At 41.7% G+C, this 23,215-nt stretch overlaps 1 protein-coding gene and 1 non-coding gene across 2 annotated transcripts in view; both read right to left on the bottom strand.

Annotated features, from left to right (window-relative positions):
* COP1 (COP1 E3 ubiquitin ligase) overlaps nt 1-23,215 on the bottom strand; it is a 139,918-nt gene that overhangs the window by 8,066 nt on the left and 108,637 nt on the right. The gene's annotated exons all lie outside the window — the stretch shown is intronic.
* LOC146598830 (small Cajal body-specific RNA 3) lies at nt 11,860-11,996 on the bottom strand. Its single transcript, XR_014895192.1, has one exon.

The following is a 23,215-nucleotide window of genomic DNA, read 5'->3' as shown; positions in this document are numbered from 1 at the left end:
CTCCGGTGTGAGCCTGCCTGAGGGAATAGCTGGATAATCGTCTACACAACAGAAGTCTTGATGTAGACTTTTAAACATCTCAGTCATTCTAATGGGAGTAAAACTGTAAATTAGAGATTTATGTGCATGCATAACATACACTTCTACAGTGTGGAAACTTGGTAGTCCCGTGAAATCAAGTCTTACCAGGAACAAAGGCAAAGTACCTGGACAGGTAGAAAAYGCACTGGAAATCAAACCACCAACACTCTTTGAGCACGTAAGCTAACGCACCCAAGAGAGAAGATGCACACGCGTTTCTCCTCAGTGCCGTTAGCTTGACAACGCTAAACTTGACCATACTCCAGGCTTACCCACCCATGCCTTCCACGAGTCCCACGCCGAGGAAGGAGGAAAGCGTAGCTCAAGGACTAGCGGCGCAACGCGTTCTCGTTTCCTGCTTCCGCGCTCTCCCCTACCGTCTACACACGCTGGCGGTAACACAGGCGGCTGAAGACACGGATTATTTGGGGGAATAACTAGAGTGCTGGTGGTGGGGCAGGACGGACTTCTTCAAATTATATATGCACGTGTTGTTCACGTAACGGACTGCAAATCTTGAGACTTTCACTGTATTATAAATAATTACAGGCCATGCATTTTGTGCCTCATTGTTTTGCTCATTTTACTGCAGGAATAAAGCATATTTTCCTCAAACTTACAGCACAGTAAGTTCTTGACTTATGTACGAGTTTTCCAGATTTTTGACTCCTTTTTTTTTCCTCCCTAGAGATTTACAGTTAGAATTCCTCAAGATCTTCTTTTAAATTAACTTCTCACCTTCCCTCCCTAGCAGACACTTTTGCTAACAAAACGGCTGGTTTGTCAGCAATTCTCTTTCAAGCAGACAGCCTCCTTGCCAACTGACTGAACATTTATTCAGAGGAGCTAGATGCTAACTAAGCAAAGTTGTTAATAAAACRGGAAAAGCATAATGGGGAGACCACTTTTACTCAGATGGCCATTGTTTCGTATTTTTTTTTATAGGCAGAATAAAATCACACTGTTCAACTAAATCTACTGGCACTATTTACATAGGAAGCCATTTAAATCCGTCAACAGTAAAGCTACTAATTCCTTATTAAAGAGGGCTCCTGTTACTCAACTGCTTGCTCCTGGGACTACAGACCAACTTCAAGACGAATTTCGCTGCAGCTTTTGCCAGTGACGCCACGCACAAAGCCTTTTCGTACATCAGGATGTGTGAAAATGGTTCCACAAGAGAACACCGATGCTTGATTACTCTTCGCCTTGTAATTAGCAGAGTATAATGGCTTCTCACTCTAAATCCCCAAGATTTGGTTATTTTTCTTGTGGTATGACTCAAGTTAGCTTTTGTTTTCTTGAAAGAAAATTAGATTCTAACCTATGAAGCAAGACGAACCTCCAGCGTACATCATCACGCAGACCACATTAGATCTCCTCCCAGCTGAATAATATGTTGCACGTAGAATTTTCTTTTCTTTCGCTGTTACGATGCGAGCATTAGTAATGACTATGTGCACGCTGGAATGGATAAAAAGTGGTGCACAACCTGTTGTGTGTGTTCTGGAATTTACATTATATGCCATCACYGTCCCCCCAGGATTAATCCCTTTTGACCATTTTAAATGGAATATTACCTATACTGTGAGCATCAGGCCCAAGCAGAAATTAATTACCTCTTTAAACTGCAGCAGTTCTTAAAAGAAACAGGTCTGACATACAAAAGATGTCATACCAAGATACCTCAGCAGAAGAGAAACTCTGCTCCGTAAGCTTTAAACCTGGAACAGAACGCACATGTCTAAATCACGTTTTTTAATCCTCAGAAACTGCATTTTTATCTCATTCTAAAGGTAATTCCTTTGTACACACAGAGATCAAGTCTCCATCATATCTCCAGAATTATGCAGGGGGAACCCGCCTCCCCCAGCAACAACTCAAATCTAAAAACGCCTGATCTGCTTCTTTCTATTTCCAGCTGCAAACACAAAATCTTCAGTTTTTAAGTTTATAAATGCTACACAGCTACAGCTGCACTGCACAATGAAGATATTCTGTTAACACGTTAACCTGCAGATTTACAGGTAGTAACACTTTCAGACTGTTTTATGCAGAAAGAGTTGCCCACAATCACATGCACACTGGCATGGTTTCTTCTCATATAGGAATTCATGGACACCAAATATTATCCTATGGGGGGGGGGAGGAAGAGGAGAAAGCTTTCAAACAAATTAGCACTTTCATCATCCTACATCGTGCAGAGCTTGCAGCTTCTTCATGAGATGAAGTGACCTCCCCTAGGAAAGAGGCATAGGTAGAAATTCAATATCTTGTTTAATCCCTACATTCATTTTTCTACAATTCCATACTTTAACCTCTTTACTATGGAGGCTTTTCAATTAAGTTTTCTGACACTTCCACATTTTGTATTTTTCCTTTTACTGTGGCTCTTGATATACAGAATATATCCTTCTTTCTTGCTTGCTGCAGTAAAGCCTCCCTGAAGAAGTAGTCTTCTCATTTTGGGATTTTACACTTAATGTATTTTTCTACTTCTATTAAGTCCAAACTCAGCACAAGCAGATACTATATGACTAGAAGCTTATTTTCTATCATATATACTACGGTCTCCGCATTCACAGCACAYGGGTGCACAGAAGAGAACATTCAAAGGCTTGCTCCAATGACACACTCAAATAAGTAGTAAGCCACCTCTCAGCCAAGTGAGAAATCACTTTTTCTTAACATAATCTTTCTTTACAGCCTGTAGCACTGAAGAAAACAGGATCAACAAGGCAACTGAGGACGAGGCTGGAAGACAACAGAAACATGTGTGTGCTTGGAGCTGCACACAGACAGCTSCTGCTGTGCTCATCTTTATGCCGTTCTCTGCATTCAAGATGGAAACAGAAGCCCACAAAACTGATTGGAAGAATGCAGAGAAAGCTGTGGAAAGGCAAGAAAAAGAGCCGTGAAAGGCCACTGTAGGAACTGCTGATGTATTACCAGCAACCGTCTCTGTAATTTAGTCATTCTGGAACAAAACTGTTTTTGATGAGCATCTAATTTATTTAGAATCTGAGATTAGAATAACTTGTCAGAGGTTTATTCTTCCACATCTACCGCAAACCAGACTACACAGCTTTAACAGCTGTTGCACATTCCCCATCAGGCAACGTAGAGAGACATATGTTAAAACCAAATTACATTGGCATTAACATAAAAAACAAACGCATGCATGCATATACATACAGTCTCCCCCCACCCCTCCAAGGACAAGTTCCCTCCTTCTCCGTACATGGGAATACCAAGCTCTGCTGCCCATCTATCTATGACAAGGTCTTAAAGGCGCTTGTTTCTACAGTCATATATCCCGGGATTTCAGACACTCCCCATAAACAACGAGCTCAAGGCCTTGAACAAAGTGTCAGCAGTATATAAATATAGCTTGCAATAAGGCTACAGAAAAATGTATACATAAACATGCAACACATTAGCATCAATATTGCAAAACCACAGGAAACAGTTAGGCATTATTTCAGTGAAAACARTTTTTAGCATCTATTCTCTTAATACTTAAACCCCCTAAACATTCATTTGGCAATTCCAGATAATGCAATGCAGTACTTAGCTTSACAACCGCATGGTTCAAGAACTGCATTCCTACTGCTGTTACATTTTTCTCCTTCCCTCCTGCTTCCCCTGTTTGTTGCACTCAGTCATTACAGCACGCTGCAGGTGATGAATTTAATCTCTCTCTCACCAAGGTCATGCCTCCTTGCCCATCAGTGCTGTAACRCAGCAAAATGAAGCCACAAGGTGCTATCATTACTATTTCTATCACTGTTCCACAGGCTTCCCTCCCAAATGCTCATTCCACCAGAAACTAAATGTGTGATCTGAAAAAAATGCCACCAATTTTGCATAAGAGTGTTAAGAAATCTGACCTAAATCCAATTAAGATGATCACAGGATACATTAAGAGGTTAACTCTAAAGCCACCCAAGTGTGTTGTCAATTGAACTGGTATATTTAGATTTTGTGCAGATCAACTGCAAACCATCTGGGATCAGAAGCTGGAAACAGAAATCAATAGAATGTGAAAAGCCTTCTCAAGCCAAACTACCTCAAATTAGGCAGTCTGTCCTACAAACACAGCCTACCACAAGTCCTGCAGAGTCAGGTCCTGAAGTACAGCAAGCACCACCGTTCTGAACTGCTGCAGAGGCTGAGTCAGAAAGAACGAATGCTGGTGGAAGACTTCTGAGATGCTTGAAGACTTCCTCYACTGGGCTTCTGGCTCCCTGGTACTCTGCAGTCTACAGCACTCTCCTTGCCTAGTGCAAAGGATAAGCTCCAATTTATTTAAGCCCTCCTTCATGTTTGGGTAGTTCTAATGTTCCTCTTTCCTTCACAGTCATGAAGGGTTTTCTCCATCCCTCTCACCTCTTTTCTTTTTCCTTCTCCTTCTAGCCAAATCASTGCTTTCTCCTCCAGCCAAACTATATTCTCAGCACTCACTCACCACCCTCAGTTGTCAAGTTCTCAGCAACTTGCACCATTAATTYCCTAGTTTCTGTGGGACCAGTCTCAGCTTTCCCAGACTGTCTCAGGTCCTCTGGGTTTTTTTTTTAATGAGATCCTTGTCCCAGTAATCCCATCATTTGACCAACCATATCTACGCTCACATGCTGTCTTCTCTTTACTTCCAGGTCCCTGAGTTCATTMATGCACTAGGTCAACAAAACTTCTATTCTGGTCCCAACCCTTTCTTTGCTGTCAGCTACAGCTCATTCCAACATCCATCTCCAAAACATTTGCCTGAAAACAGGGAGAAGAGGACACAAGCAGAGACTGGGTTGCCATGAAGAGCAAACAAACCACTCCCAGAGCCTCCTAGTTAGAGGCTGCAACTCTATGTTACTTAGTGGGAAACAACCACTGCTGCATCAGGAGCTTTCAGCAGGTGGTGGTGGTCCACATCAGCAGCTTGGCAGACACACACACACATTCACAGATATCCTTTCTTTCATGTTTTCTCCTGATTACAAAAAGCTAATACTCAGTGTCAGCTGCTGTGCCTAACTGGAGCACATGACTCCAAATGCTGGCAAATGGTTTCTAGTCCAGTCTAACAGGGATCACTGCTAKATGGCACAAAGCTCATTCTCAGGTGCTCTAAGAAATCCAACACACTGTTGATACTGCCAGTAGTCTCCCTGGGCCAGGCACTGGAGTTTGGGTCCTGGTACTAAATCAGACTCCATATATTGATGCTAAGAAATAAGTCATTAGTTGGTCAGTCTCCTACTTTTCTTCCTCTCCCAGAGTTGTTAGTTTCAGCCTCAAATAGGTGAATGACATAGGCTCAAAATTGACCCAACAACCTCAATATTAATAAATCAATAAAACTTAATTCTATAATGCCAATAAATCATTTATATGTGCACATTTAATTAACAATCCAATCAGTAAAAACAACTTCGCATTTGCACAGCATATTTTTATCACCAGAACCAAAGACACATTACAACATTAATTAAGAGTCATAAACACCCTGGTGGTAGCCAAGTATTATTCTACTTTGCCATTTGGGGAAACAGAGGCAGCACATTCAGTGAATTTGCCCAAGGTTAATCCATATGTTTACAACGAGGAACTGAAGACAAAAAGCAGGGAGAAATAGCACTGAGATTTAATTCTCCTAACAGACATTCTGTTTCTGAACTGCAGTATTTGCTTATTTGCTGATGAGAAATCCATTCCAGTTGCATTCTTCTCCCAGACAGACTACTGTTACRAACTGCTATYGAGCTCTCTGAAAATCCACCCTATWCCACAACAGCCTGCCAGGTGAGGCTGAATGCAGTGGGTTCACTGTGCTGTCAAGCTAGGGGTTTTGAAGAACATTTAATGGTTCTTCTCACCCCACAACTCACACCTATGCACACACTAAAGCACATGGGAAGTGGGACATTTATCTAGCAGTCCTAGGAGCAAGACCTAGACTAGTGTCCGAAATCTTCCAAGCTCTCCAATTACTTCCACAACCCTCGTGGAGTTTTCCACTAGAGTCTCGTGTCAATCAGCASGGGAGAAGAGCAAGAGATTCCTGCTGCACACTAGCTCTCTGCTCACAACATGCTAAGTGGCTACACATCTGGGTGAATAACAGGGGTCCCGATATGCTCATTCCTTCACGAGCCTATGGCTTAACCAGCGTTTCAGGTCATGCGGAGCCCACGCTGCCCTCCTCGCCGTTCTCTCACACGCAGATAACCACCGCCACAGCACACCCCTGCGATGGTGGCAGTTCTGCTCGATCACGTGCTCCCCTGTGCCATCAAACTAAACAGGTCTAGATCCAGCAGTATTGCTTGCTTGCTCCCATTTGGTACAGARAAACACTTTCATGGGAGTCAGGCTATAGCTGAGAGTCAAACCCCAAACCATCAAGCCCCGAATGTCTGCAGGGCTGATATTTTTGATCACGTCTGGGAGCCATCTAGTATTCAGTCCACTACCCTATCCAAGGCACATCTAGCTCCCTGCTTCCCCAAAATTATGATTTATGTTCTGCAGTTTATGTGATTACCTTCTGTTGAAATGCCTTAGGTTGTATTGATTATCATGTGGCGAAACATTTTAGATCCAGATGATGCCTGCTGTCAGTCTCCTTAACCCAAATGTTGGCCTCTCAGCAAAACTGGCTCGACTTGCAGAAGTTCTCACTGAAACCAAGATGCATCCTCAGCATCTCTGACAGCTGGATCTCTATGATTAAGGGTCTTCACAGAGTGAAGTCTGTGAAGTCTGTCTCATGATGATAGGAGGCAGAGCCTTCCTTCTCTGAGCACTASGGGCCATGAAATCTTGCTGATTTGGAAGTAACTACAAAGTTACCACTCTCCCGGCACAACTTTCAGTCCGAGACAGGGTGTGYAGAATACTATTTAAAGATGAAATAATACAGAATTCATTTGCCTACTGAAAGCCTAAGGAAGAGACACACGGTGTATGGTTTGACTAATATTAAGGTACTAAAACTACTATAGGCATAAGACAGGGTGGATACAGCCTGGATCTAACCCCAGCAGAAAAAGGTCTTGGCAGCTGTGCAACTGGTGGGAACGTGTGCTGGCCGATGCCAACGGGGGCAGACTTGAAAAACAGAAATGTTACTAAAGCCCTGACATGACACCCTCCCCGCAAAGCAAAAATAGAAGTACAATTAATGCATTACAACCCAGACAGTGGCWATCAATACAGGAGAATGGGTTAATCATAGAAGATGAAGGGAGYCAAGATGAGCCTGCCTGACTAGGTCAGTAAGAGTGGAACACTTTGGCAGAAACTCAAAAAATGACTGATGGACTGAGGAAATCAATTTATTTAAAACTGATAACAGATTCATATTCTACTACTGTTCATTTTGTATCATTTGATTGTCAAGTCTTTGAAGGCAACAGGCTGTCACTTGCTGTATGTCTGGACAATACCTAGCAAATTGGATCTCATGCTGATTGTAGCTTCTCCACACTGTCCTAATAGAAATCACCAGCGTAAGACTGTTCTGCCACAGAAATGCAAAAGGGCTCAAGCAAGGGCACAAAGGCAACCTTAATTCTAACATTTAATTTGCCTGCTTTAATTGTAACTGTAATAATGCCCCTTGAACACAGCCATCCATTTTTCCAGTGCAATCCCACCACCAAACGGACGCTACAGTGACACGTGAACCTTGACAGCTACTGCGTGGTATCTGCCACGTGAAGTAGAGCTGCAGCAGTGGACTGCCTGCCTCATGCTTGGGACAGTATCAGACAGAGACAGGCTACTTGGCCGGAAATTCTCACAAGCTTCCTGCTGCCCAGAGAATGTAATCCATGATATCAAAACCTAGCTGTGTGAAGGTCTAGAGAGGAACACGATTCAGGCTTTTTGCCAGTCCTCCGACTCTCCCTCCACAATTAAACCAACTTTGAAAATTCTGAACATATGTTGAAATCTCAACCATTTCCTTAATATGCCTTGCAATCAATGTCCCACAGGGATTCCAGTGCCCAGATCATATGAAACACTATTCTGAATGTTTTGCTCATGCCAGCTGGAAAATAAATACAACTGTTTCACAGCATCTGCAAGCCTTCTAATTGTGCTTCTGGATGGGCCWGAAGTCTGACAACCATGAAAATCAAAGTCGTGATTTCTCTTTAAGTCAGGAATAATATTTTTAACAGCAACTAGAACAAAAAACGTGTCTAAGCATCAACATGGTAGATACCTGTCTACGGGGCAAAATGACAGCATGCTTGGTATATCCAGCTAAGTCTAGGAYATGGGCAAGGTGGGAAGGTTTTGCATCAGTGTGGCAAGCTGAACTACAGCAAGGCCTGGAGAACAAGGGCAAGGGCAGTACAACAGGAAAGCAAAAATATCTGATCCCTGTATGCTACTTCTGCCCAGTGAAGTAGCATGTGGAACCTCATGTGGAAAGAATAAAAGAAACAGGGAGGAAGAGTAGTTGCCTGGCAGGTGGCCCAGGTCTTGCCATCTAAACTACTACAGATTTTTTTGTTCTAAAAAAAAAAAACCAAAAAAACAAAAAAAAACCCAAAAAAGACAAAACAAAAAAAAATTAATTTGTGGCCCTGAACACACAAGCGCTTTCACAGTTTTCAGCAGACTGGAAAGAGATGTGGAGTGCGTCAGGAAAGCTAGGAGAGATTTCAGTGGAAGGGTTTTTGTCTGCTGCAAAGGTGAGATCACCAGGACCCAGTGAGAGAAAAAGGGCAAAGCATTTCCTGTGGAGAGGAGAAAAGTCAGATACTGTAAACACTAGCAAGCATATAAGCTTCATGAAATTATAGCTATACTAATGCTGTTTATATCATAGGCCCACTTGGGAAAGAGGAATTCGATTTAAAAAATGAAAGTTTAATTATGGTAAAACAAAAGTTTCCATTAATCTTGGAATAATTCACAACCTGCTCTCCTTCAACATTCAACTAATGTTTTAAAGAGGATCAGGTGCAGCACTAGGCATCTGAAGCCTCCTGCAATGCAGCGCAAACTTTACGATACCATGTAGCCTTCTATAGTCTCTAAAAACAAGCACATCTTTCTCAGAATACTGTTTCACAATTCACCAAATGGCAGAGTAAGCAGTTATATATTTTCACTGGTCAGGGCATCCTACAAACATGTGAGAAATTTATGTAGGAGAAGATATGCCAATAAACTCAAGATTGACAATGAAAAATGGTTAGAACTTACACAYGCAGACAGCAGGATACTTTGATGATAGCCAACCGCGTTTAATATCAAAGTGCAATTTTATTCTAAGTAAYTAGCTATATATATATGTATAAAAAGTAGCTTTACTTAACAGATCTCCTCCCTGCACACATTCAAGTCATGGTTACTCTTGTTAAAAAAGGGGTAACTATCTCCTATTCCTGTGCTACAGGGAAAGTGCAGATAGAAATGGGTCAGCTGAGCCGGGCGTCCTCCCCCAGGCAACAGAACCACCTCCYTGTTCACCCAAGGAAGCTGAAAACCGGGCTAGAGTCACACTGACTCATGGCCAATGCRGTATCCATAAAGCCTTATTATTGATGACCACACGCAAAAGCAAGTGGAACTGGACTGGGCCATGTTTGCAAAACTGTCAGGATAAGAGATAGCTTTCATTTGTGAATTGTCAAGGTTTCCAAGATCTTTCTCAGAAGATACATTGAAGCCCAAATTAAGGCCACACTGCACAATATCAGTGCCATTTGGTAAATCACATCACTAGTACTGAACGTACAGTGAATTGAAATTTAATACGGAGTAAAGGTCTGTTTGTACATAAAAGAAGAACTTCATTAAATAAAGCCATATCGAGTAGATGACACATAATAGGTTGCTTCTATAATATACTACTGACGCTTTCTCTATTGTATTTGAGGTTGGGGAAAAAAAGAGGCTATACCTCTGGCGAGGAGAATACAGCTTTAGTGCCATGAGTGCAAAGCACACCACCTTCCAGTTAGTTGTGCAGAATGAACACCCCAAAGATTCTAGTGATCTTTGCATCACCTGGAGGATTCACCTGGGCTCCTCTGCTTACTCCTCTGATCCCATGCATCTAAAACATCCCAGAATCCAGAAGGACAAGAAAAACAAAAAACAGAAATGCACCTGAGAAATCAGAAATTGCTGGATGACTCAACTGTTTAAAAAAATATTTTAAAAAGAGGATGTAAAAATAACCCAAAAATAAAACACAAAAACACATACACCAAACCACTGAAGACAGATTAAAGTCAGAAGAAAAACATAGGATGTTTTTAGACAAGTTCATCGATCGTGACAGGAAAAAAGACCAGACAAACTAGACACACAGTTCTTTCAACTAAAGAGAAATTGTCTATTCTTTCATTCACCTTCTACTCTCTCTCAGCTACTCATTCACCTTTCTGCAGCTTACTTCCCCTTGAGGGATACCAGGAGCTAGCCCTTGAATTCTAATTGCATTTGCTATTATACTAATCACAGGATACAAATGAGCAAAATTAGTGGGACTTGCATACCAGGCATTCTCCACAACAGTGGATGAAAAGTCATCTGAAGCTCCACATGGGCTTTTTGGTTTATGGTCATTAAATAATTCAGAGAGGAACTGTCAAGCTGAATCTGCAAACTCCCCTGGACTTTGTAAATAATAGGCAGTCAGTCTAACAGCCTAAGTACAAAGACAAAATAGGAAACATTACAGGCTCGTGTCTGCATAGGAGAGGTCAAGGACTAAAAGAACAGGGCTGTCAGCACTGAAGTCATAAAAACCAGACAGTAAAGCAAAGTACACAACAGGTGAAATACAGATGTACCAGAAGAACAGCAAGAGAAACTTGCCAGTTCAGTCATGCTATAAATAAACACTGCTAGCAACTTCATGTGTAATATAATGCAATTCTTTAAAAAAAGAAAACCCCAAATGCAAACGGAGACTGCCACTTCCTTAATCAGCAGCTAAGGGCACAACTTCTCATCGAYGCGGCTGTGACCACTTCTTCCAAATCTGTCTCACTTCTGCAAAACAGCGACAGTAATCAGGCACTAGGCCAGTACTTAATAATCATCTCAGATATCAGAGTAATTTTTAATCCTGCTCACTTTCCCTTTCAGTATATGTGTGGCATATTGTCCAGCAGACAAACATGGTCAGGACTGTTGGGGGTTTAGCAGACCCTGTCTGGGGAGGAGGAAAGTCTGCACCAGGAAGCTGTAGCACTTTAAGTACCAGCTCATTTAAATGGATGGTGATGTCTATCTGAATGGTGGTATCCAGGTCCACCAGAAGATTACAGCTGGTGGCCCTTGGCATCCCAGGGAACTCTCACGCCAGGGCTTAAAAAAAAAAAAAAAAAAATCACTGGCACACTAACTGCTTTTTTGGGGGTTGCACCGTAACTTTCAATAGCTGTAAACTGTTACTGGTTCTTGAAACAAAGAACCACCAAGAGGAAGGGGAACCTCAGGGCACGCAGCCCTGCTCCACTTGGGTGCACTTCCCTAGCACAAATTTAGTGACCTCTACAGCCAGTTTACTAAGTCTAATGAGGTTAAAGAAAAAAGCATTTTTACGTAAAGCCCAACAGCTATGATTATAATCTTGTTTTAAAATACAGAGCCAGATTAACTACAGACAATTACACTTAGCTCTGAAAATTACAGACAAAATCTTGCCTAATTGGTCTTCACCACGTGGCGGGACCATTACGGCTGGGGTGCAGAGCTATCTGCCGAGGCAGCTGCAGGAGCCATCTCGACACGGAGCAGCATACCATACGTGTATGGAGGGGAACGATCTACTTCAGTTGACTCTCCTAAAGCAGACAGAGGCCTCCACTTTACTCTAGGAAGACTGCAACAGTGGACAAAACGCACTTCATTTGTCCACGTGACTGGTCCCAATTGGTCCCAACAGCTTCCAGTTCTAAAATGTTTCATGATTTAAAAAGCCTTTTGTTACATGGTCTTTTTATCCCAGGCTTCTGACTGTATGAAATCCTAAATGAARCATGAATTCATGCAGGCAAATAAGCTCAAGAAAAGGATTCAAACAATAGAAAAATGACAGTAAGCRTGCAAGTTCAACTCCAAAGGTCAAAATCTTTCTAGGCACAACAAAGACAGGCTGCTCAGGGTATGCACACACGAATAAAAGCATACACAAGGCACCTAAGGCTCCTTTGTCACTCACTTCGGGGAACAGCTCATTTGGGATTCAAATGCTAGCTAGAGGTAGCTCCTGGAACTTCACCATCTTCAACAGGCCTCCAACTTTCCCGACCTCAGCTTGGTTCCTAAACTGCAGGAACAGCACGACAACAGCRAGCCGAGTGCCGATGTCCTTCCAGCGAGGTCATTAAACAACAAGCTGCTTTTCTGACCATGGTGCATGTATCCGAAGCAAGTCCTTCCTCCTTCCCAACGGTTCTGATCACGGACTGCTTCCAGGCAAGAGCCTTGAAGCGAATTGATGGAACACCAAGTTCCCGTGTTAGCCTGGAAAGGCTTGAATTGYGTGATCGCCCCCTCCCCCGATACACACACTTTCCCCTCGGCTCTCCAAAATGCAAAACACGGATGCAAAAGTGATTATTTTGTTCTAGCCTGTAACTGGCAATTCAGAATAACCTGAACGGCTTGACATTCTTTCCTGCTGAAAAATGGGAGATTAAAAAGTTATCAATGCTTAGAAGCATGGTTTTGTATGCTAGCGTCACTGCACCCRAAGTGCAGAGTAGGGCCTGGAGGCAACGAGGAGGAGCAGGTGAACACCCCAACTGCGAGTCAGCTCTGCCGTCCAGTGCCTGCTGCTGCTCAGGTCCCAGAGCWCTCCTGAACAGCGCCCACTACGTGACTGTCAACGCATCTGCACACCTGGAGCCAAAATTCATCCTTATTTTTCATTTTTTTGCCAGATTCTAAACCTGGTTTCCAAAGGTGAAAACACAACTGTATTAAGGCACTTGGATTTTCTGTCCCAGYAAACCCACAAACCCAGCAGCAACTTGGTAACAGCAGACCTTTAAGCTTTACAGGTAGGGGGATGCTTCTGCTTATTTCATACTAAAATAATTTCTGCCTGCCTMCTATAATACACAGGTTTGACCTATTCCAATAAGCAGAAAACATTTCATTTTCTAATGAGCCAGCAAAGAAGGAGAAAGCATGCTTCTTCATACGGTGCATTCCACAAGCAACTCTTACACGCTCCCAATTTCTTAGCATTACAAGACAAAAAAGGATTTCAGTAAAGTGAGATTTGGGTAATGTTCTACCTCACTGTTTGAGGACAATTYAATCATCTTCTTTCTGGATTAAGTCCTGCTCCTGACTAAACTTGACAAAGAGCAAAGAAYAGGAAATCCAAGTCCCATGAAGTGGGAAGATTTTATCTTTAAACCTAATTCGCAAGTAAAATCATCTCTTACAGTGGGTAATTTTTCTATCCTTGGAGTTATTTTCACATAGTGAGTATTAAAAAAAAATTCTCTAGATACCTCAAATTGAAATGACTGTTATAAAACACTCACTGTCATTTTGAATGCATGCACAGATTAGCAATAATATATCAAAAAGAAGAGCTCAGCAATAAAGAAAATCCATTAAGCTACCAGCAACACTAATGGCAAAAAGGAAGTGTAAAAAGATGCAAGCCGGTAACGAGGAAAAGCACGTCATTTTCACGCTGGAATTATACGAGTGAACAAAAAGCCTTGCGCTGGGACAGCGTCTCTGATTTTGCACCTTTCGGCTACATAAATATTCAAATGCACACCTGAAGCTCTGCCGATGAGGGTGAGGAAAGACAACAAACACTTCCTGCATTTGATTATTTAGCTAGTCTGCTTCACTCTCCCTAGACTACTACCTTTTAAATATTCTTTCCGAGTAGACGCTGCAGTTGACTTACTGCTCAACAGACACGATGGTGACCTGAGCCAAAGGCAACCCAGCGCTTCCCTCCCAGGCTGCCGACTCCTCAAAYGTTTAAAAACAGAGATGGTAAGCAGCAAAGCATACTGGATCTAAGATGCCAAAAACAACCGCTCTCCACTAGYGCTGAACACAGCCTGTTTTGTATCACGGTAAGGAGTATTTCTACAACCTTCAGCAGAAGRGACAGCTCCTATGAACAGTTCAGGATCGTACGCTCCTGCAACCACGGCTTCCAGTGAAGACAGCAATTATATTTTAAGAAGTGGCCTCTCGAAAACCACATCATCACGTACAGTACATGTTTCTCTGTAAGGAGAGACCGTGTGGCTTAGTGTGCATCAGATTCATTACTTCATTATTGTCTATTTGTAGTGAGCTCGGCTCAAATTCCACATTCACGTGCTATCTAAAATTAATACAGGAGCCTCAGCCTGGCTGAGGATACACTTGTCTGTGTCATAAAACCACCACAAACCATGGCATAATCTGCTGGGAAAAAAAAAAAAAAAAAAAAAAAGATGGGTTTTCACAGCTCCGCTGCCTTCCCCACTCYGGAACGTGCAGCTCCCAGGTTCCRCATGAACAGAGRTGGGTCCCTCATCCCCAGCTACACGGTCAGTACAGCGGTCGGCTCCAGTCTTGGGAAAAAATGAGGAGCTTTATTATGGGAACTGTAAGCGCAATTGCAGAATATAACAAGAGATGTTTTTGAAACAAAAACTTGAAAGTTCTCAATGCACATCAACAATTCAAAATTGTTGTCTTACAGTTAAACACGAACCCAACAAGAAGGGGAAGCCTCCAGTGAGGGGCATCCTTTCATGCTAAATAAGGACATTTGTATTTGACTTCCAGCTCATTTTTTCTCCTGTTTCTRCCATTGCTTGCCTGAATTTATCCTTTAAAATGCTGGAGCCAACATGCAAGTTCCAAAACAAGACACAAACAGAAAAACACTATTCTCCYCCTATTCTAATCAAGGAAATTTTTAATGAGTCACAGCTTTCCATAAGCCCATACTTCACAAACTAGTTAGGCTTTCCATTATTTGGTGAACGCGAKAAAGAACTTGGCCACAGCAGTCTGCTTTTACAAAGTCTTTCTTGGAAGAAAGAGGCAACAASGATTCAGACAATCAAACCAACAAACTGAGAAACTAGGGAAAACCAGAAAACACATTTATGCCAGCATTGCATTTTGAGGTTTGGCTAACAAGGCTAGGTCTCTGCCACTGGGGACAGTGAGAAGGGCTGCAACTTCTCCTCCTGCTGCAGTTTATTTATAAGCTATCTGCAGATTATAGGTAATTTTTTTTCAAATGGATCTGTACCAGTCTTTCCTTCCAGTATATGCAATATTTCTTAAAATAATGAGAGATACTGTAGGAAAGATAAGTGAGAAACAACACAGTTGTCTCATCTGCCTGCTCCCCAGACTATACCTCTGTTTAACTTAATATTCACTTCAGACAAAGCACATCTAGAAGGCCAGCAAAGCAGCAAGCAGCTTGCTTCTCTGCAGCTTTCGCAACCAGATAAGAGATTAGGAAGTGATTATGATATATAATAATATATAAGAAACAAAGTTGTCTGAAGCACTGTTTCCCTCACTGAATCCAAAACAACTCATAAGGGTGAACACAACTATTCAGCTGCATAACCCCAACATTAATAGTATTGTTATTTTGTTATATTGTTTCTGCCCAGGAGCTACTCACTAATTTACTAAATAATCTACCCTGCTTGAGATCTTCCTGCTGTACTGGCTTCCCTTCTTTAGGAAATACTGATATTATAATTCTGGTGTATCCTATATATCTAAAATAATTACATATCCAGGGAGTTTCAATTCAGACATAAGATGGCTTTCAAAGTAGTAACTGTTTTTACTTTGTGCACCTAGGTAGCCTAGCTCATCTAGCATTAGTTAATTAGATCTGGACAACACACCAGAAAGAAACTCAGTTTTCTTTAAACAGGTTAAAATGATAGAAAAAAAAATCCTATCTGGCTGTTGGAAAAATCACCTGTTTTAAYAGTGTGTCTCAAAAGCTCTATTTTTTGATTTAATAGGCAATGTCATTGACATTAAATYGGCCAGAAGTTCCCGCATTCTAGGACACTTTGGGGTTTCTGTATTGATATCAGAAGGACAGAAAGGGTTAGAAAGCCTTCAGAACAGGTACTCCAAAGCTAAGCACTAATTATTCATGTAGAATCCTCCATAAACTAATGCTTTTACAGACAAGTTATCTGCGCATAAATACTTCTGCACTAGTACATCCATTTCACCTAGAGGTTAAATTATCTGTTCAAAACCTCATGTTGGAAAGAAAAAGAATTAGTTCATATTTTTTCCACTTCATTTAGACTCTGTAAAACATTAAATCCTGACATTAAAACTGCTTAATTAGGAGCAGTAGAGCAAAAGGCTGATGCGATTCATGAACTATAACTACTAAATGCTGATGCCCTGGCAGAGCTTGCCATAGGTTAGATGTACCAAAAAAATGAAAAATTAATGGAAGCCTGCTCTGATGGTAACTGAAGCAGTGTGTTACTTGTTAAAGGTGACGAGGTTATAAGACCCTGCTCAAACAGCTGTGACAGTGGAACACCAGCAGCGAGGGTTTCAAACACTGTTGGTGCAGGATTTCTGCCTCTCTACCAAAGCAAACTTCAAAGGTGGTGGTTAGCTCAATGTTGGTGGCTTCTGAAAAACTACTTCACTGTCACTTGCCTTGCCCTTCCTGGTCCAAAACCAGGCTCCTCCTTTTGCAGGAACGGTTAAAATACGGTAGGAGCCACAGGGGAAAAGCCATCTTAAATGACATCCTTTATCTGCTTCATACAACATTGTCTGACACAACATTGTCTGACTGAATAGTGCCCAGCTTACTGAGATTATCCAGAATTGTTCAAACCTCATCTCATGGGCATTTTGTGGCAAMCAGAGACTTCAGCAGATAGCTGGCACTTGTAGGGGAGAGAGAAAAAAAAATCCGGCATGAATGTGAGAGTAGAAAGGATGGCAGAGGCTGCTCACGTAGTCTTCATGACTGACTCAGGAGACTGGCTTTTGTTGGAGCTTGGGATCCAGGCAATAGATGCTGGTGAGTACACAATGTACCTTCACAACTTGCCTGGCTCCTACCATGACTCACCGCTTTTAGGGTTTCTGCTGCAGGCTCACTATATAGGGGATSAAAAAGGGGAAGCAACATTATAAAAGAGGAAATGTAAGGGACAGTCCTTACCCACAGGCTAAGRGTTCTGGAGGAAGAGAAGACCAGCTTGCCACCTTTTACCTCTAGGACGATAGAGGGTGAAAGCCCGTGAGGCTGACTTCTCCGACAGAAAGACAAAGCACTGSAAGAATGAGTATGGGGAAAGAGGAGCTCACAAAGTAGGTTTTCAGGCTTCCAGATATCATCTGAAAAAATCCAAATCTTACAACAGTCTAATCAATTATTTAAGCAGTGTCTTAAGAGGCCATCAGGAGATCTGAGAGTTCAGAGTAAGAGGCCTAACAGAAGCAGCGCAGAGGCTTAGTGGGGAAGGGAAGAACGAAGATGTACCAATATTTAATTCTAAAAAGAATTGCTCTCTGAGTACAAATCTGCTCTTATTCTCCCCTCAATTCAGCATGAAATATAAGGGATCTCTGAGTATTACTACAAAACAGCTTTCTGTTAAGTGGTGGTGTTCAGAATATAGTTTGTATGAAGGGCCACACAATACTCACAAGCTACTAGCTGAAGTGCAGCAGTAACTATGTATGGTTCAGTAGGGAGTTAAGGATGGCRATGGGAACAAAGTCCGAGTTCCAGCTGAATTTCCTAACTTGTGTTCAGCTATTACAAGACTCAGACTTGAATAAAAATTGATGGATATTAAAGCAGCAGAGGCCCAACAGAAGAGAAACATCTACTTACAAATTTATTGACAGYTGAACAGAGATTTTTCTTCCTCCTTTCACAAATGTATATCATACCAATACAATTCCCAGTTGGCACGCTGTTATTTTTAAAGTCTAGGAAACAACAGGCACCTGCTCACACCTCTGTTTATACTAGTCATGAACTGCAATCCATTATCTGTACAGCTGCACCACTGGGATCAACCAGTGAAGCTGTCATGATAACAGTACTCTGAGTCATATCGACTTATGTCATTCACCAACTCTAAAAGAGAGGGCTGTAATAAGGAGGATCTCCGAGCCRTCCGCATCTCGCTTTCTACTTCTGTGGACATTAGAAGAGATGCATTGGTGAGCAAATAACAGCTACAAAAGTCTGAGAGAGCAAATGCTGCCTTCATTCAAGAGCTACGCRCAACTTTGATCTGCCTTCACTTCAGAAAACACCACCCCCTTGGCAATTTTCTGTGGTTAGGTAGAAAAAAGAACAAATACCTCACCTTGAAGAAGGAGAGACAAATCGAGTTTGCAAATGTAAACTTAAAACCAACAAGGAAAAAAAACAAGCCACCTGCACTCCTTGGAAAGGCTGTTCTTAAAATAAAAGCTCAAATGATAGTTTTGCAGTACCACAGGGACTTGAACTTCAAGTGCTGAACAAAAGCAACAGACTCGTCCCCTCTATTCRCAGAGGCTGTAATGGCAGCTACTCTGCATCTAGAAAAGGGAGAGTTAAAGCATCCATTTGCACACTACCTACCTATTGCCATGCCACCTTGAGCCTTGGAAGAGGAAAGGAAGTGTTGTAAGGCACCTTTTTCCCCAAATGCACTAGACCTGAGGATGACAGTGGACGGAGATCAGTGTTATCAATTGGCTGCCCGACACCCTTCACYGCTGTCCACGCCTGGTTGTGACAGCAGTGCTGACTGTCAGACCATGCAAGCGAGCCCTGTCTGCACAGAAAGAAAACTCAGAGGGAGGCCTCGAGCTGGGGAGAGAGTACTGAGTGAGCATTCATCAAGATTTTTTTCTTGTACAAAACAGATTCAAAATAAATTAAACACCTTCTCCTAAACCCTATAATTTGCATAATCACATTATCAAGATAGTCTTACACATGGACTGAAGTTCCAAAGCACTGAAATTCCAATATAATGCATGAACCATTAATAGAGTATGATTCTTCTCCATGAAGATCTCAGCAGTTGGGCTTCAAGGGTTTGTGATGAGGAGTAAAATATTGTTACAGTCACCTGGGTATTTTCTTTAATTAATTCTCTTTAGTTGCAAAAATAATAGAACCCCAAAGTGAGCATTTGGAAAGATACGCATATGAAAGAATATGAGCATATTCAGCAAAGAAGCATATATACAGAACATGATGTAGCATTTTTTGTATGCAAGGTAGAAATTATTCTGCATATAAAAATAGAGTTTTCAAGCAACTTAGTATATGAGACTGGAAAGCATCAAGCAGCTAAACAAAACTCAAGTCAAATAAAACTTTCAGTTGAAAAGGTCACGGACAGCCAGAAAGAACACGACACGCAGCAGAGAGGAAGAGGAAGTCATCACAGAGACAGCGAGCTTCACAGCACCCATGCTATGTGGCTTAAGACACGTTCCACAGAAAGGAGGAAAATCTTTGAAAAATCTTCACGGTAAAAAGYAGAAGTCTGACCAAAGTCAAATCTCAAAAGCTGATTATTCTCCGCTTACCGTAAACCATTAAGGGTTTTGATCACGGGAGAGAACATGAAGACTGCTGCATTTCTAGGATGAAGCGGTTGTGCAATACTACGCCAGAGAACAACCTGAGGAATACCAATTTGAGAGGTACCACACACGAATGCTACGGGCTGATTTGCAAGAAGCCTRACCTAGCTGTGCAGGCTCCACTGGTCTGCAAAAGAAAGGATGAGTCAGAAAACAGCTGATCCCCACCATGGAAATACTCCCTTTGGAGCTCCTCACACCACCACTGCCTGTGCAACCACCTAGAATCAGAGGGAGACCAAGGACAGTTGGGATTTAATCATTTAATGTAGGCATTTCTCTTAAGCTTTAGATTACTWCTTAGGTATATCTTAACTGTCATCTGAACGACCATTTGAGAATGTTGCAAAAATAAGGTGAGTTTAAATTATAARTCAAAATTCTCAGCTGCTTGAAATTCAAAAAAAAAAGTAAACTTTTCAGCAGCAAAAAGGAATGAGAAATAACAGTCATCTTCCCCCAAACTTCCACTGAAATTAATCTTTCAAGTTACAAGAGATGTGGCCACAATCAATACAACTTATTTAGAAGGACACTGAATATGCATTTGGTTATTCGGGAATGACAAAGGAGTTTTCATTTTTACTGTTCATAAGTCATCCAAATTAATTAGTGCTTAAAAATGGCAATGAATCACTTCCTGCAATAATCTATACCAGTGAAATTAAATCCAGTGAAAGGAGYCAATTTGGTGATTGTAAATTATCAGAGTGCCTCACTAGCTCATGTGTATGTTGTGTACTATTTATTAGGCTACTGGGAAACAAAGGATGGATACTTTCTATCAGTGACCAGATCCAGTCCTATTAGATGACTAGTTTATCACAGAAAAATTAAAGTTTCTAAAGAATTCAAGTCAGATATTATCAAGAAAAAAAAGCTGAATTAAGAAAACAAGCCAAAAATCAYTTAATCCAGAAATAAGCTGACAAATAAATGGAAAGAAGTTTGTTTTCTGAAGAGACGTACCAAAAACTTGTTTAAATAGAGTATTTCCACCARGTTAATAAAGAGAAATTCAAGGATATATGACTAATTATGAAGACACTTCTTGGTTAAAATCTATCAYGCTGTTCTCAAAAGATCACCTCCCTCCTCCCTGTCCCTAATAATAAAAAGCTTAACCTTAGTTAATTTACCTGGCATTTTCCTGCTCTCATCTGTATCTCCTTGCTGATACCAAAGCCACAGTATTTCTGCTCAAGAAATCTTTCCCTGGCTAACCTGCTTATCTGCAGTAATGAACACTGGCACAAACAGGTACAAAATTAAATGSCTTCTTTACAGCAATTATGATAGATTGAGCTATGCTTAATCTACATAGTCAAACTGCTTCTGTGTTAAAGCAGTAATACCTTTTTGCTCTCCTGGAAGCAGGTTGAGCACTGGTTGCTCTTTTGACAGCTGTTTGTTACAAACGTTAAGTGTGACCAGGAAACAAAAGTAGTGTTACTTGAGATGTAATAATAATAATAATAATAATAATAATAAAAAAAAAGATGAGGTGCACCTTGAACTCTGGAATACAGCAAATCAGGTAGGAATGAAGGGTGTCCCACTTAGGAACAAAGGAAGCATCATATAGGACACAAGGGAAAACTCATCTTCTCTAAACACTACCTGTGTATCAGCTCTCAGTCCTAGACAAAACTAGAGATACCCTCCCAAGAGGGGTAAGAGACATAGCCACCTGCCCAGCTGCAGTGAGCTACTGCTGTGATTTCTCTTCCCCAAGCAAGAAAATCTTGAGGATGTCCTAATGAAACAGAAGGAAGTACTTAGCAATCTCAAGAACAGATGTAGGTTTCAAATAAAGTTGTCTAAATCTTGCTTAGGTGCTAGCAACAAAGGATGACAGAGGCAATACAGGAAAATTCCTGTCTTGTGAAATAAAAGGATTTGGTTCACGGAAGGTTCTGACGTGTATCCACAGCCCTGCTTCCACTTCACTATATTACATTATCGAGTCACTAAGGCCAAAGATTTCCTGAATTTCCTTCTACTTGTAAACATTGATCAATTTTGAAGTGCATAAGTGAGAACTTGTATTCCCCACAAACTATAAATCAGTGYTTTTAAATTTTTTTAAAGGTTCATTTACCTTGCTGCATAAGTGCAAAGGTTTGCTTCCTGATGTGCACGTTGAGAATTTTTTGAAGAGCCCAACACAAGAACATTAGCGTACAAGCTACTACTCATTTCCAAACATYACCTAAATGTAAGAAGTGAAGAGTGAACAAGCCTGATGCAAAATGGTAATGAGCACGTAGGGAGAACAATTTCTCTAACTCATTATCTCATTATGGCTTTGACACACGTGGAAAGAAYGTGCTATCCAGGTCTGTGCAGCTGGAGAGGTGACAGCTCTAGCAGAAGAGTGTCTGCATCTCTGTAAGCAAAGGAAGACCAAGACAGGAGAGAGGAAGAAGGAAAAAAAAAGCAGAAAAAAACCCCACAGATCTGGCAAGGGCTCCTGGCACAGCTTGACTTTGGCTCAGGAGGAAGTAAAAGCTTGAATCAAACAAAAATAGATTTAGGAAAGAACTAGTGACATTTATCTGAAAGTTTTCATTTGGTTTTAATTAGGATCCAGGATTCTGCACTAAAATACATGCAGTGAAGGAGTGCACATACTTATGTTTCCCCAGATAAGTGACAGATCTGAAACCTACTCATCTCTTCTCGAAAGGTTAATTAAAGAACTGTCCAGGCGAGCGGCCCCCCAGGGAAACTGAAGAGAGGCTGCTCCAGTGGGGAGTCTTCAGGAGGAGCGGGCACGCGGCGCCTCTACCTCCCTCCCTCCATCGGAAARCCTCCAGGTAGCAAGTTGACCTGAATGCACAGCGGCCACCGCCACGGAGACGAACAAGACYGTCCTGAACCAGCCGAGCAAGGTATCAAGAACAGCACAGCCACAACAGCACAAGGGCTGCCCGCGGTGTTGACTATGGCTTCTGGGCAGGTGCTGGGGCCCGTGCCGAGATCTGCGGTGCTGCTTGGCTGAAGCTGCATTGATACACGTGTCCCTGCAGTACAGCAGGCATCATCACCACCCAGCAGTGAAAAATCTTACATTTAGGGAAACTAAGGCAGAGTGACCCCCTCAGGATCAGTCTGCAATTAAGCCACAAATAGGATGTAGGCTCCTATGCATCCTGGCAGTATTGCAAGGCAAAAGCCTTATTTAGTTCACCTAAGCATCTTTAAAACACATCAGTTTTTAAATGAAGTCTGTATATACGAAGCCCATTTGAAGAACCTATTCCAATTTAAGAAATGTTATCAAAATGGAAACTAAGAGTTTCATCCTTTAAGCAAGACTCTGTGGACATAAGTGACCTTTGCGTAGTAATTTATTTCACCAAGAACATGAGAAAAGTTTCAATTAGGTCTGAGTAGACCACTGCACCACTACAAGAGGGAGAGGTATGTGCAGACGCACTGATGAAGGGCACTCCTTGTCTCGGAGGAAACTGGAAGTATGATACAAGGAAACATG

Source organism: Rhea americana, unplaced genomic scaffold (assembly GCF_003343005.1).
Source record: "Rhea americana isolate MKP2758 unplaced genomic scaffold, rheAme1 scaffold_151, whole genome shotgun sequence".
Classification (NCBI taxonomy): domain Eukaryota; kingdom Metazoa; phylum Chordata; class Aves; order Rheiformes; family Rheidae; genus Rhea; species Rhea americana.
The sequence above is the reverse complement of the archived record's forward strand: the minus strand, read 5'-3'. Positions and strand labels throughout refer to the sequence as shown.